Raw genomic sequence first — 16790 nt, forward strand, 5'->3', positions numbered from 1 at the left:
CTGAGGTTCAGTAGGCATTGCTCATCCAAGCACTGGTCCTTTCTGGTCAGCCAAGACCTAGGGGAAACAGACCCCCCCTCCCCCCAAACAGCAGTCCCAGGGAATGCAAAGATATAAGCAATGGAGTTCCTCCACTTCAAAAACAGGGAGTGCTTAGTCACCCCCTTGTGGAAAGAACTCACAATGACTTTATACCTCCACCCCTTACCTCTGCCCACCTGCTTGTGCCCCTAGGAGGAAAACTCTCCTTCCATGCAAACAACTGGGCCTCCATTACCAATGACTGATGGGTCCTCAACATAGTGTCCCAGGGATACAAATTTTATTTCCACACTCTGTCAACCCCAAAAGGGTTACCAGATCTTCCTCCAAGCCAGTGGGCAGAGGCCAAAAAAACAAGTCCATTCCCTGCTCTCCATGAGGGCAATATAGCCTGTTCCTGGAGACCAGATAGGCCAATGTTTTTATTCCAGGCTTTTCCAGAAAAGAGGGCACCTGGCACCCAGTCCTTGATCTATCAATTCTAACCACCTTCCTGGTGATACCAAACTTCAAAATGCTCACCTTCCAGCAGTTTCTTCCTATGCTTTCCAAGGATGCTTCTTTAGCCACCCTACTTTTGTTTTACTAAGCAATATTAAAGCAAAACTAAACAATATAATAAAAGAGGCCTACCTACACATCCCAGTTAGGGAATCTTGCAGGAAATATCTACATTTCAGGGCAGGATCTATGCACTTTCAGTTCTCTGTTGTTCCCTTAGGCTTATCCACTGCTCCCAGAGTTTTCACAAAATGCCTGGCTCCAGCCATTGCTTTTTGCAGACAAAGAAATATTCAGATTTACCCCTACTTAGACGACTGCCTGATTCAGGCAGACAGGAAAAGCTGTTACAGCACCTGACCTTTGTAAAGGCCCTTCTGACCTCCCTGGGGTTACACTATAAATGAAAAGAAATCAAAACTAGTCCCCACTCAGAAATTGTTTTCCTGGGAGCAAGCCTGGGCAGATCTACTTCAGTTGCCCTAACTTCCGATTGCCCGATACCCATTTGACCGAAATTTCATTTGACCGACACTTCATTTGACTGACAAGTATTATTGGCAAGTAAATGGGATATGCCCCCTTCCCCACTGTAGTGCGACCCTGGAGTTAGAATATATAGTTAGGGGTGTGTGGGGGGCACAGCCCCCCACAATGGGTGGTGTGGGGGGGCAAACTTTTGTTTTACTAAGCAATATTGAAGAAAAACTAAACAATATAATATGTAATTAAGTGGGGGGCTGTACCCCCCACCCCCCTAACTATATATTCTAACTCCAGGGTCGCACGACAGTGGGGAAGGGGGCATATCCCATTTACTTGCCAATAATACTTATTGGTCAAATGAAGTGTTGGTCAAATGAAGTGTCAGTCAAATTAACTTTCGGTCATTTGGTGTCAGGCAAATGGGTGTGGGGCAATCGGAAGTTAGGGCAAATGAAGTAGACCCGCATGGACACAGCATCCCAGATGGCATTCCTTACTCCAGAAAAACAAGCCTACCTGACAGGCTACTCTAGCCACCAGAACCCAGTTATCCGCAAGGAAAATCCTGCAAGCTCTAGGATTCATGGCCTTCTACTCATTCCATATGCCAGACTGCATATGAGGAAACTACAGTGGTTCCTAAGCCTTTGGTGTCACTACTCTCAGGACCTGGAAACTATCATACCCTGTCTAAGGAAAGATTGTCTTTAGTGGGCAGCAGCATGCAACCACAACAAGGGCCTTCCCTTCTCACAATCCCATGCCGCCCAGACCCTCACCACAGACTCATCAGGTTATGCCTAGGGAGCACACCTGGACAACAGGTGCATTCAGAGCCATTGGAGCCCAAATCAAATACATCTGCACATCAACCAAAAAGAGAAGCTAGCTGTTCAGCATGCTCTGACAGCTTTCAGACCCCTACTCTCCCCGGAGCCTCTAGTGATTAAAACAGACAACACCACAGTAATGTGGTATATCAACAAGCAAGGAGGAACTCACTCTTATCCTCTCTGTAGGCTTGCCAAGACCCTTTGGCACATGGCTTCAGCCATGCAAATATACCTGCTAGCACTATTCCTGCCAGGCTCCCTAAACTCTCTGGCAGACAACTTAAGCAGAAACCTGCTAGACCTACACGAGTGGCAGCTAGACCACAGAACCTTCAACCTTGTAACCCAGAAATGAGGTACCCTGAAGGTGGACCTCTTTGCCACCCACAACAATCACCAGCTCAGCAAATTCTGCACCATGAACCTCACAGCAAGGCCTGAAAATGGATGCTCTATCCTTCTAATGGGTAAAACTCTCGATCTATGCATTCCCCCCTACCACTAATTTCAAGGGTACTGCTCAACATAAGGGAGGAAAAACCAAGGGCAGTCTTGATTGACCCAGACTGGCCACACCAGCACTGATACCCACTGCTGCGCAACCTGTCACCTCTGTCACCATGGCACCTACCTCAGATCCCAACTCTTCTGACTCAGAAGAATGGAGAATTCATGCATCCACAATTACAGACCCTGAATCTGGCAGCCTGGCATATAGCCTGACCTCTCCTCCAGCTGCCAGCCTAAGAAAACAAGTCCTGGATGTTATACATGAGACCAGACACCCCAGCACTAGAAAAATCCTTATGCTGAGAAGTGGAAAAGGTTTTGCACCTGGATCCAGGCTAAAGGAGCTGAAACAGCACAGCCCTCCCTACCTCTCATCCTGGATTACCTAGCAGACCTACTACACAGAGGCCTATCCTTCTCTTCTATTAAAATTCATGCCTCTATCATCTCTGCTCATTGCAGCACAGAGCCACCTCTCTTCTCACACCCTCTCATCAAACAGCTCCTAAAAGGGGCTAACAATTTAAAACCACCCAGAAGAGCTCCTAACCCAGCTTGGGACCTTAATTTTGTGTTGGAAAAACTCACCCTACCCCCATTCAAGCCTGCAGCTTCAGCGGAGTTAAAATTCCTCTCTTGGGAAAACAGCCTTGCTTCTGGCCATCACTTCAGCTAGATGAGTTTCAGAGCTACAAGCACTCATGGCTGTAGAGTCCTTAATCATTTTCCATGCTGACAGAGTCTCCCTCAGGACTAACCCAACTTTCATGCGTAAAGTGGTGTCCAGTGTGGCTCTCAACCAATCAGTTCATTTGCCCACCTTTTTCCCCAACCCACAAAAGAAGGGGGAACGAATTCTGCATTTTCTAGATGTGTACAGACAGCTCAAATTCTACCTGGATAGGACCAAATATTTTAGGAAAACCGACCAATTGCTAAGCCAGCTTTGCAGCAGGGGCAGAGGGCAAAGCCATATCCAAACAATCTCCAAATGGATATCACACTGTATCCATTTCTGCTACAAATACCATGGGAACCCACCCCCTAAGGTGGTCAGGACACATTCCACCAGGGCATCCTCCACCTCTGCAGCTTTTCTCAGAGGACTTCCCACCAGGGACATACTGGAGGCTGCAACATGGACTTCTGTTCATATCTTCACCAAGCATTACCACCTGCCTGTTTTCTCCAAATCCAGGGCAGGTTTTGCAACCGCAGTCTTGCAGGGTATCCTAGCCAGCCCCCAGTCTTCTTGACTGCCTCCACCCTTTTCTTCAGCTTTGGGAATCAACCAAAGTGTGATGACTGCAACAGTGAAATAGGAAGAACATAGTACAGTTGTGTACACTTACCATAAATGCAGATGTTCGAGTGTATTCACTGTTGCAGTCCTGGTTTCCCACCCTCCATCCCCCTTGTCTCTCTCTCTCCCAAACTGTTTACAGGTAATGTTTGGTATTTACTTTCTACTGGAGGTGTTCTTTCACCATAACCTAGCTCCCTATTTGGGGGCTCCTGCCAGTGGGGGCAAGAAAAAACTGATGTAATGGTGTTGGCTGCCTGATTTTATACCACTGGTGACCTGACATCAGTCCTGGAGCGACAGCAACCGACACAGAAATACTAAGCGTCTGGTATGTGGGCTGACTGAGGGCTACCCCTGGCAGGATAACCCAAGTGTGATGACTGCAACAGTGAATACACTCAAACATCTACATTTATGGTAAATTTACACAACTGTTCTTTCTCAATATCTAATGCAATGGGGTCACTAATTGATACCAGACCCTTTCCTAGATTTGATAATTGCAGAAGAGCTGTTCCCGCCTGTCTGGCTTCAGTGTCAGGATCCTTTCCACGGCAAACACTATCTCATTCTGACACTGGGGTTTCTGTCAGTAAATCAGACTGATACCAAGTCTCTCATCCATCTGGGACCTCTGACCTGCATGAGTTGTCTTCAGTATAGCCTGCACCATTAGACCTCAAGCAGCCTCAGGCTGGGGGCTCCCTTGCTGCTCAGATGTCCCCTCCAGCTTCATCTCCTGGGCTCACATGAAGGTCAAGTGTAAGTGGAAGTACCTGGACTCCCCTAAGGAGTCTGTAACTGAGGATTTTGACCTCAGTGAAGGGGAAGGATCCCCCAAATTCCTCCATTAAGATGCCTCTTTTGGTGCTTTGCTAGAATTGATAAAACAGTATCTTGTGGCCTTTTCCTTTGACCCATCCACGTCTTGGGTAGTACCCCTTCCAGACACCCTTGTTAATCTTGTGCCCTGGAGGACCTAGAGAGAACCTGACATGGTGGAGCCCATTCCCTAGAAGTCAGACAAGGTGTTGGTTCCTCCTAAAGATAGGTTGATTTGGAGCATAGGATCTGCTGTGAATACTATTGTTGCTTCAGCAACTGAAAAGGAAATCTCTTAGTTGAGCACACTGGTCCAGGACCACTTCAGGAAATGCACAAATGCTTCAGACCCTTCACCCTGAAGTATTTGTCTCACCTGACTGGACTTCAGAGAGGTTTGATTACTGAGATGTCTAAGTCAGTGGCATCACAACAGTCTGTTGAGACTCTCAAGTTTTTACAGACTCCGTTGTCTCTGATGTCCATCTCAAATGTTTCTCTGAGACTCCTATGCAGTGCAGTAGATTGTATGGCCAGTGTGAATGGCATCAGTATCACCATGCATTACCATACCTGGATGCGCCTGTGTTAACTGCAGACTACTTTAAAGCATCCTTTCTTGTTGCCCCTTTGATGGATCCACCTTATTTGGGTGTAAGGTAGAAGACACATTGACCAGAAGTGAGCAAGATGAGAGGACATATGCTGTTGGAGATCATTTTTCCTCCTCACAAATTGCCTTTTCTAGGAACCAAAGTGAAGGGAAATGTCTCTTTCTTAAATCTCAACAGTACTCCCAGAACACTTCAGGTGTAAGTGCCCCCCAGGATGGGGGGGTGATCTTCAATGGGTGCTACGTCAAGGATAGGGGGTGGTCTGCATATTCAAGGTTTTCAAAGTTTTCTCGGGCAGACCTTTTAAGAATGATTGCCTCCCCACCGACTTCTATCTTTATGAATCCAAGCTGGCCAGGTTCTACATTCTCAGATCCTGCCAGCTTCCCTAATTGTACAACTTCTCAGTCTGATAACTGCTATCTATCTTGTGCCTTTGGCCAGGTTTTACATGAGGGTTCTTCAGTCGACAGAGGCAGTCCAATGGTTAGTTTCTTCTCACCCTATGTACTTTCTCATTTGGCTTACAAATGTATGCCATCAATATATTTCATGGTGACTGGAGTCAGTGCAGGTTCCAGCAGGTCATATATTTTGTTTTTCCCCCAGTCCAAGGCCATAGTTACCATGGACACTTCCCTCCTGGGGTGAAGGAGGTATTTTGAGGGGAAGATGGCTCAAAGTACTTCATCCTCATCAGAGGCCTGTTTTCATATAAACGTCTTCAAGATGAAAGTGGTCTTCCTTGTGTTGTGGGCCTTTCATGACTTTCTCCCCAAGGGTGAGATAGCCATTCAGATAAATAACATGGCAGTGGTTTGGTACATAAACAGGGGGAGCTTTTCATACCCCTTATGTCGAGAGGGCAGGAGAGTTTGGCAGTGGGTGATGTACCTAAAGCTTTCTAAAACCAGTGCACATCCCGGGGAGATCCAACATTCTGGCAGACACCTTAAGCAGGAGCTTCCTCATGTCTTACAAATGGTTCCTCTACTGGCCAGTGGTGGATCAAGTGTTCATTCATTGGGGTCAGCCTTGCTGTGAGCCCTTTGCATCCTCTGTCAACACCAAGTGCAACAGTTTCCTCACCATGATCCCTCCCAGAGCACAGTCACGGATACATGCTCTGTTCCATGTCTGGCTTCTGGTCTCCTGTATGCCTATTCTCCTATGCCATTTATAATGAAATTCTTACTGAAAGTAGCCCATAGCTCCATTCTAGCCAAGACAGGTATGATTCCCCTTTTGTGGTCTCCTTTATAGTACCATCAGTGGGTTCTGGATCTGGTTCCAGATTTGATTTCATCCTTCATGTCAGATAACCCCAATCTGGAATCCCTCAGGTTGACTGCTTGGTTCTTCCAATCCCACTAATGACCAGAAATTCTGAAATTTCTAAGAGAGTTATTTAAAAATCTTCAACCAGGAAGATTTGCAGTAGCAAGTAGAAAAGATTTTCTGTTTGGGCTACTTCTAAGGTACTGGACCCATTTTCTGCCCTCTTTAAATGCAGCCCTATAGTTTGTTGGTGGATTTTTTCCATTCTGGTCTTCGTTACTCCACTATTAAAGTTCACTTGGTAGCGGCCATTTTGAACATTCATGTAGGTATGGATAATTCGCCTATTGCTACACTCAAATTGTCTAAAGTTGTCTTGAATGGTGCCTTTGTACTTTGCCCTCCATTGAAGAACCCAGGTCCCCCTTAGAATCTTTCTGTTTTGCTTTAAGCATTTACTAGTCCTCCTTTCAAACCAGCTGCTACCATAAATTTGAAGTTGCTGTCTCAAAAACCTTTGTTTTAAGTAGCAGTACCTTCAGCAAGCAAGGTTTCAGAACGCCAAGCCTTATCTTGCAGCCTTCCTTACATTATTTCCCATAAGGACAGTTTTACTGTGTGGTCCAACCCATCTTTCTTGCATACAATAGCTTCTGACTTGAACCCTGAACAAGTCAGTTCATTTACCTGTTTTCTTCTCCAACTTCAATAACAAGGGAGAGTATGTGCACCATTGTTTGGAAAATCATGGTCAACTAAGATTTTACTTGGACAATACAAAAGCTGTCAGAAAATCAAATCAACACATTTTTTTCTAATCTTCTATAATACTAGATTGAGTGAGCCTGTCAGATAGCTTTCAGATTATATTTCTTTGTCTTATTCTGTGAAAGGCATTCCTTTACTTGGCATACCTAAAGGCCACTCATCAAGAGATTATGCTACTTCTAGTGCCTTTTTAGCTCAAGCCTCCCTAGATATTATTTGTGCAGCAGCTACTTAGTTGAACACTCATACCTTTGTGACCCATTACAAGTAAGATATACGTTCCAGATCCAGATCCAGGACAACTTTTGGCTTCACCGTTGTGCTGAATATTCTGTCATGATTCCACCCTTTTTGACTGGCTGGGGGCTCTGTTCCAGAGGTTGAGGCAGACCAAAAGGACATTGGATGCTAATTTATTTATTTATTGACATTTGTTGACCGGGAAAGTCCACTAGGCCAAAGGAACCATTTTCAGTGTAGGCCCGGGGAGAAAAGCTCCAAACAATTACAGAAATTAAATTTTTGTATAACATCAGCTTAAGTGAGATAGCCAAGATCAGATTTTTAAATATTACAATTGTAGCAGAGATTCAAAAGAACTTGCAATTGAAGCAGAGATGCACAAAAATGAAATTTTCAATCCAGTGTGCTAATGTTCAAGTAATTCTGTTTATACAGTCACAGAAGTAAAATAAGAAATACATAAGTTAATTATACAGTATTAGAGGAGAAACTAGAGAAGAATACAAGAGAGAGAATAATTGGTTGATATAGTAAAGGTTGTAAAGTATTTGTTATGTACTTAACATAATACTACATCCATGTTGTCTTTTGTCCATCTCAGTCATTCCTCCCTCTAAATTGTCATCCTGCTTAAGTGATTCCTTGTTTACTGCGCAGACTGGCCTAAAGCCTGCCATTGAGACCCTTTCCTTGTTCCCTTCATTTTATTTGGGAGGGGATCTTTCTATTGATTTCTAGAGTACATTAGGGCAAACTTGATCTGACAAGATTCAGAGAGAGAAATGCATTATGGGAGAGAAGGCAGAGTTTTGCAGCTGAAAAGTCTAAGCTGCTGGCGTTTGATCTGATAACCCACAAGTTGAGATGGACTGAAGAAGACAACATAGATTTGGCATTAAGTAAATATGGAACTTTTTTTTTTATTTTGCTTCTCTGTTTTTTTTTAATTTACTTTAGATTTCTTGTTCTCAGTTGTCTTCATTTTCCTATGCTTTCTGTTCTTTCTGAGTTTATTTATCATACTGTACTACTTTATTGCGCCTTTTTAGTGTGTATGCCATGCATTTCCCTTATACGAATATATCTTTTTGGGTATGTCATATATCCTATATATTGTTTGACCAGCAAAATTAATTTTCAAATTCTACAATGGAATATCACCTTTGTCTTTCTTGTATTTTGTAATATTGTATTTTGTTTTTTTCTTTGTATTGCTTTTTGGATGGGTAGGTTTAAAAGATGTTTCCAGATATTACTAGGTGTTCATTACCCACTTATACAGAATGGGTTTTTACCTTTAATATTTTTATCAGTTACCTGTCATATGTTTTGGTTCAGAGAAGAGAAGTGTAAAGGTGTGTTTTAACTTTTCTTTAACTTCTCAGTTCCTCTGTTTTGTTGATGCTTTCAAATGTGTATAAAGGAAAGACATTTTTCAAGTTCTCCTGCAGAGCTCTTGGGAGATATCCTATGAGGTCTTTAGAAGCCTGCTGTAATGGTTTCAATACCCTTTAAGCACTTCCTAATTGTCACAGTATCTGGGATATATATATATATATATATATACACATATATATATATATATATATATATATATATATATATATATATATATATATATATTTTAAATCCTGTGTGTTCTCTCTCTCTCTCTGTATATATATATCTATATATATATATATATATATATATATATATATATATATATATATATATATATATATATATGTACACACACACACACACATACATATATATATATATATACATATATATATATATATATATATATATGGGCTTACTTTCATTCTTCAAATTTACACTTCACCAAAGTGCAAATAAACAAGTCTACTTACCCAAACTCTCATTATTCTAAAACTCCAGTTTACTGAAGTCCATTTAATCGACATATATTCACTAATGTTCTTCGTGTTTCACTGTTGCAGTCATCATACTTGGGCTATCTGCTTGAAGGTAGCCTTCAGTCGGCCCAAATACCAGAGACTTATTATTTCTGCGTCGGTTGCTGTCGCTTCTGGACTGACGTCAGGTCGTCAGGGGTATAAAAACAGGCAGCCAATGCCATTACATCAGTCTTTCTTGCCGAGGAGCCCGAAGCAGAAGCAGTTTGCATGAGTGCCGGTCGGCCCCTTCCATGACTTTTCATTTCTGAATTGAATCATCTTGAAGTCTTCCAAAGCTAAGTACCCAGTTGGGGATCCTTTTTTTCTTGCTCTAACCGATCTCAGAAAAAATAACACCCGAAGGCAAATACTGCAGGCAAAGATGACACCAAATGTATTTAGAATAAACTTTACTTTAGCGCTTTCGTCAGGTATACGACTTCTACAGAATAAATCAATACAGTACATCACCACTTAAATAGTACACCTAGCCAATCATCTAAAAAAAGAATTACATCATGTCCTCCTTCCTCATTAAAAATATTCATTCTTAATAAGCCACATAAATACAAACATGATTAAATAAAAAATAATAAAATTACATATACTTGTGAAAAATGCATAAATGTAAATATATAAGTGACCAAAAATGTATATATAACAAATAAAAATGTTGTTGGGGAAGTATTTTTGCACTATTCATAACATGAACATAGACTTCAGTCTCAGCATAGGACACATAGAGATTCTATTATTTAACGTGGGGGACCAGTGGATGATTACCTGGAATTTATGGAATTGAAGTGGCAAATTAAATTAAATGCTTACCAAGCTCCAGGGTTAAATGTCCTATGCTGAGACTGAAATCTATGTTCATGTTTTGAATAGTGCAGAAATACTTCCCCAACAACATTTTTATTTGTTATATATACATAAAAAAACGACGACCCAAACTCATGCACCTGCTTCCTTGCCACAACATCAAATGCTTAAAATGGCAGAAGACCTGATTATGTTGATTAGGGGAAACCAGCCTTTCCCTGCTAAGAGAAAAAGAGACCTGTCCCCAGCAGCTTTAACAAACCAAGAGTCCGACAACTCTGAGGTTCCTGAATATGAAGACATGCCTTTATCTGCTTATGAGGATTCAGATGCAGAGGAATCCATTCCCTCTGCTTCCCCTCCAGAGGATTTTTCTTTTGGTGAAACCCTACATACCTTAAGAGAGCATTTCCACTGGGAATGCCAGGATTATCCTCAGTCAAAAAAGAGACTCAGAGAATTTTTAGATTTGCCACAACATAGACCTTTAGCAATCCCTCCAGTTCTGAATGTTGTGGAAGATGTCTTTATGGAATCCAGTCTAATTCCTGATACTTTACCCCCTTCTCTAAGGAAACCACACAGGTACTACAGAGTCCCTGACTCTCACAAATTTCTTTTCAAAAATCCTACTGCTGACCCAGAGGTAATTTCCCAGGGACCTAAAGGTGTAAAAGCAACTACAGCTAAGAATCCCACCCCTTTGGACAGGGATTCCTGAGCTTTAGACAGATGGAGTAAAACAGTATACACCTCTGTAACTCTCGCCATTAGGGCATTAAATTGCCAGTTTCACATGCTGAAATACCAGCAACATATGGAACTTATTAAGCAAAAATTATCTACCTTTACAGACTGTGCAGAAAATAAAGAATTACAAGAGCTTATGCGTTCTGCAAGCCAAGTCAGCAAGCATACTTTGCAATGTGGCTTTGATGCCCTAGAAGCATCCTGCAGGGCAGCAGTCACTGGTTCTGTACTGAAAAGGCATGCCTAGCTTAAGGAGCAGACCTTGCCAGACCATGTCAAATCAAAATTACTATACACTCCTTTGAACAAGGGCAAATCTGTTTGGCACCAAAGCAGAAGAGGTTCTAAAAAAGATGGAAGAAAAAGCTAAGTGTATGCAGACAGTTAAAGAATTTTTGCAAGTGCAGCCTCCTAGGTTCAGTAAACATTGCCCCTCTAAACATTGGTCCTTCCAGCCCCCTCAAGGCCATCTCAAACTAGACTCAGGAGAGACAGACCCCCAAGATTACAGTCTCAGGATATGCAGAGATCTAAGCAGTGGAGTGCCTCCACTTCTTAAACAGGGAGTGCTAAGCCACTCCCTTATGGAAAGAATTCACAATGACTTCTTAACTCCACTGCTTACCTCTGCCCAACTGCTCGTGCCCCTAGGAGGAAAACGTGCCCATCATGCAAAAAACTGGACCTCCATCACCAAAGACCGATGGGTCCACAACATTGAATCCCAGGGGTACAAATTTTACTTCCACTCACTGCCAAGGGTTCCCAGACCTTCCTCCGAACCAGTGGGCAGAGGCACAAAACCAAGTTCAGTCCCTGTTTCCATAAGGGCAATTCACCCTGTTCCTGCAGAACAGATAGGTCAAGGGATTTATTCCAGACTTTTCCTGGTACCCAGAAAAGAGGGCACTTGGTGCCCAATCCTAGATCTTTCCATTCTAAACACCTTCCTGCTGGTACCAAAATTTAAAATGCTCACCCTTCAGCAGCTTCTTCCTATGCTGTCCAAAGATGCCTGATTAGCCACCCTATACCTAAAAGAAGCCTAATTTGCACATCCCTATCAGGAACTCATGCAGGATATACCTATGTTTCAGGGCAGGATCTGTGCATTATTAGTTTTCTGCACTTCCCCTTGGCTTATCCACTGCTCCGAGAGTCTTCACAAAATGCCTGGCTCCAGCCATTGCCTATTGCAGACAGAGACAGATTCAAATTTACCCATACTTGGACGATTGCCTAATTCAGGCAGAAAGGAAAAGCTGTTTCAGCACCTGACATTTGTAAAGAACCTTCTAACCTCCCAGGGTACACTATCTTCTTCTTCTTTCAGCTTTTTCCCGGTTAGGGGTCGCCACAGTGGAGCACCTTTCCGCTCATGATTGGCAGTGGAGTTTTACGGTGTCGAGTTGCCAGCCTGGCACCCAACCTTCCACAGAAGGCACACACATGCACACACACCTAGGGCCAATTTAGAGTGTTCAATCCACCTACAGCATGTCTTTGGGATTTGGGAGGAAACCAGAGCACCTGGAGGAAACCCACGCGACCACAGAGAGGACATGCAGACTCCACACAGAAGGCACCCCAGTCGAGAATCGAACTGGAGAACCTCTTGCTGTGAGGCTGCAACACTAACCGCTGCACCACCGTGGCCACCCACCCTGGGGTACACTATCAATGAAAATAAATCAAAACTAGTCCCTAGCCAAAAGATTGTATTCCTGGGTGCAAGCTTGGACACAGCATCCCAGATGGCATTCCTTACTCCAGAAAAAAAAGACTATCTGACAGGCTACTTCACTCAAATGGCCACCAGAACCCAGCTATTTACAAGGAAAATCCTGCAGGCCCTAGGGTTCATGGCCTCTTGCATTCTACTAATTCCATATGCCAGACTCCATATGAGGAAGCTTCAGTAGTACTTAAAAAGTCTTTGGTGCCAACATTCTCAGGACCTGGAAGCTGTCATACCTCATGGGCAGCAGGATGCAACCACAACAAGGGACTTCCCTTTACTCAACCCCACACCACCCAGACCCTAACCACAGACACATCAGACTATGCCTGGGGGGCTCATCTGGACGACAAGTGCATTCAGGGTGACTGGAACCCAAGGCAAATTCATCTGCAAATCAACCAAAAAGAGATGCTAGCTGTTCAGCATGCTCTGACAGCTTTCAGATCCCTATTCTCACCAGGAGCCCTGCTAATAAAAACAGACAACACCACAGTTATGTGGTATAACAACAAGCAGGGGGGAACCCACTCTGCAGGCTAGCCATGGCCCTGTGGAACACGGCCTTGGACATGCATATTCATCTGCAAGCTCAATTCCTGCCAGGCAAACAAAACTCTCTGGCAGATGACTTAAGCAGAAATCTCCTGGACCCACATGAGTGGCAATTAGACCCCAGCACCTTCAGCCTTCTAACCCAGAAATGGGGGACCCCAGAGTGGACCTTTTTGCCTCCCCCTACAATCACCATCTCAGTAAATTCTGTACTAGGATACCTCACAGCAGGGCCTGGAAAGTGGATGCCTTATCCCTCCAGTGGAAAACCTCTCAGTCTCTGCTTTTCACCCCTCTGCCTCTTCTCACAAGAATATTACTCAAGATAAGACAGGACAGACCAAGGGCAATCATGATTGCCCTGGACTGGCCACGCCAGCACTGGTACCCACTACTGCACAGCCTGTCACTGGTGCCACCCTGGCACCTACCCCATATCCCAACCCTCCTCACTCAGCAGGAGGGACAGATCTTGCATCCACAACTGCAAACCCTGAATCTTGCAGCCTGGCTTATTCCTTGAATTCTCCCCCAGTGACCAGCCTAAGCAAGCAGATGATGGATGTCATTCTTGAAGCCAGAAGACCCAGTGCAAGGAAATCCTATGTTGATAAGTGGAAAAGGTATTGTTCCTGGATTCAGTCTAAAGGAGAGGACACAGCACTGCCCTCCTTACCTTTAATCCTGGATTACCTAGCAGATCTACTCCACAGAGACCTATCCTTCTCCTCCATTAAGATCCATGCCTCTGCCATCTTGGCTCATTACAACACTGAACCACCTCCCTTCTCTCACCCTTTCATCAAACAGTTCCTGAGAGGGGCAAACAACTTAAGACCACCAAAGAGAGCACCCACCCCTGCTTGGGACCTTAACTTTGTACTGGAAAAGTTCACACTACCCTCCTTTGAGCCTGCAGCATCAGCAGAGTTAAAATTCTTCTCTTGGAAAGCAACCTTGCTTCTGGCCATCACTTCAGCTAGAAGAGTATCTGAGCTACAAGCACTTATGGCTGTGGAACCCTTCATTATTTTTCATGCTGACAGGTTCTCCCTCAGGACATAACCCTTTCTTTATGCCTAAAGTGGTGTCCAGTGTGGCTCTCAACCAATCTATCCATTTGCCAACCTTCTTCCCTAATCCTCAAAATAAAGGGGAAAGGATCCTGCACTCCTTGGACATGCACAGACAGCTAAGATTCTACCTTGATAGGACTACGCCCTTCAGGAAATCTGACCGGTTACTAGTTAGTTTTGCACCAGGGGCAGAGGGCAAGGCCATTTCAAAACAAACAATTTCCAAATGGATAGCACACTGTATCCATTTCTGCTGCAATCACCATGAGAAACCAACCCCTCAGGGGGTTAGAATGCATTCCACTAGGGCAACTGCTACCTCTACAGCATTCCTCAGAGGAGTCCCTACCAGGGGACATTCTGGAAGCTGCTACCTGGAGTTCTGTACACACCTTCACCAAGCATTACCACCTGACTATCTTTTCCAAATCCAGGGTGGGTTTTGCAACAGCAGTCCTGGAGGGCATACTAGCCAGCCCAAAATCTTCTTGACTGCCTCCACCCTTTCTTCAGCTTTGAGAATCAACCCAAGTGTCATGACTGCAGAAGTGAAACATGAAGAACATAGTACAGTTGTGTACATTTACCATAAATGTAGCTGTTCGAGTGTATTCACTGTTGCAGTCCTGGTTTCCCACCCTCAAGGCCCCTTGTCTCTCTCTGTCTCCTCTCTATGTCTATTACTCACCCCTTACAGGGCTGTTGGTATTTACTTTTTACTGGTGGTGTTTTTCCCACCATAACTTAGCTCCCTCTTTGGAGTGCTCCTGACATTTGGGGCAAGAAAAACTGATGTAATGGCATCAGCTGCCTGTTTTTATACCCCTGACAACCTGACAGCAGTCCTGAAGCGACAGCAACTGACGCAGAAATACTAAGTGTCTGGTATTCGGGCTGACTGAGTGCTATCTGCAGGCAGATAACCCAAGTGTGATGACTGCAACAGTGAATACACTCGAACATCTACATTTATGGTAAGTATACACAACTGTACTTTACTGGTAGTGTGAGAAGTACAAGTATACAGCTTTTATGCAACTTCTCGTACACTGTATCAGTTATGAAGTATAACGGATGTGATGGTAGTATCAGTAATGTGCAGTATATGAAACGTTAGTTTTACATCACTTGTAGCTGTCAGCTTGAGATTGTACTACAGTAAGGATGGGGAATTCTACCCTTGTTTTCACTGTAGTGCGATCTTGGAGTTATTATATATATATATATATATATATATATATATATATATATATATATATATATATATATATATATATATATATATATATATATATAATATGCAGGGGGACTTTACCCCCTGCAAAAATATTGGAGAATGTGTGTGTTTTTCTTTTTATATTTTATATTGTTATTTCAGGGATTTGTCTTTCGGAATACTGGAGTTTCAGAATAATGAGATTTCGGGTAAGTAGACACTCTTATTTGCATTTTGGTGAAGTATGAATTTGAGGAATGAAAGTAGACCCACACGCGTGTGCAGACACATACACACATACAGAGAGAGAGATTACTTTTCTGCATATAAATTTTGACAGAAGCTAAATGTTTTGTATATCATACATGAGAGTAATTCAGTCATCAGTGCTGGAACATTTTTTTTCCCATGTGTCTAACTTGTTTTTTGAGAGTTCCGTCTGCCTTACGTCAATCTTTTTATATAGTTTTATTTATAGTTTGACCAACAAAATTATTTTTCAAATTCCACAGTGACATTCACAACCACCATATTCACACATTTTTTGAGTAACCTGTTCATTATTTGCTTGCCTTTTTGAAAAACCTCATCAGTTTTGCTGCGCTCTTCAACAAAGGTTTTCTCGAGTAAATGCTGACAAACCTTTATAAAATGTTAGGTGGTCTTTTCCAAAACAATGCGAGTTATATGATAAATTTTCCATATATGTATTCAGTGGCTGTACTTTATAAGTGGGAAGCTTCTCTTTCTTTTATTCATAAAAAAACACTTGTATGACATCTTTCTTTACAATATAAACCATTAAGTTGCTAATTTCTTGTTCAACTTACAGATGATTGCTTATATCATTGTTTCTTCTACGAGAAGTTATTTTACTTGTTTTGCCTTTTTTCTGTTAACTGTTTTAGAAATGAATATCCAGCATGTGTCCAGTTCTGTGAATATTATTTTAACAGAAAACATCGGCTTTTTATTGAACTCCCTGTCTCCTGAACTGCATGCAAATTCTTTCCAGTGTAGTTTTTCAGGTAATTAGACACTTCTTACTTTTTTGCCTTTCACCTTTTGATGTTTATTTCCTCCTCTTTCTAAGCATTGCATGGGCATTGGTGTGGGAGAGTGGGTGAGGCTTATAAATAAAATACCTACGGCTGCAAGTGTAACATTGCATTGGAATACGCCAGTTTCCTTGCAGGCAACAAGTGGATTTCAGATTACGTCCAGTGGAACAGGAGTGTCTCCCAGCATTCAGTATAAAGGAGGGCAACAGTGTCAGATGATGATCTTCTTCATAAGGGTCAGAACATTACTAAAATGTTTATTTAT

This window comes from Protopterus annectens, chromosome 8.part1, assembly GCF_019279795.1.
Source record: "Protopterus annectens isolate FY-2018-M chromosome 8.part1, PAN1.0, whole genome shotgun sequence".
NCBI lineage: Eukaryota > Metazoa > Chordata > Ceratodontiformes > Protopteridae > Protopterus > Protopterus annectens.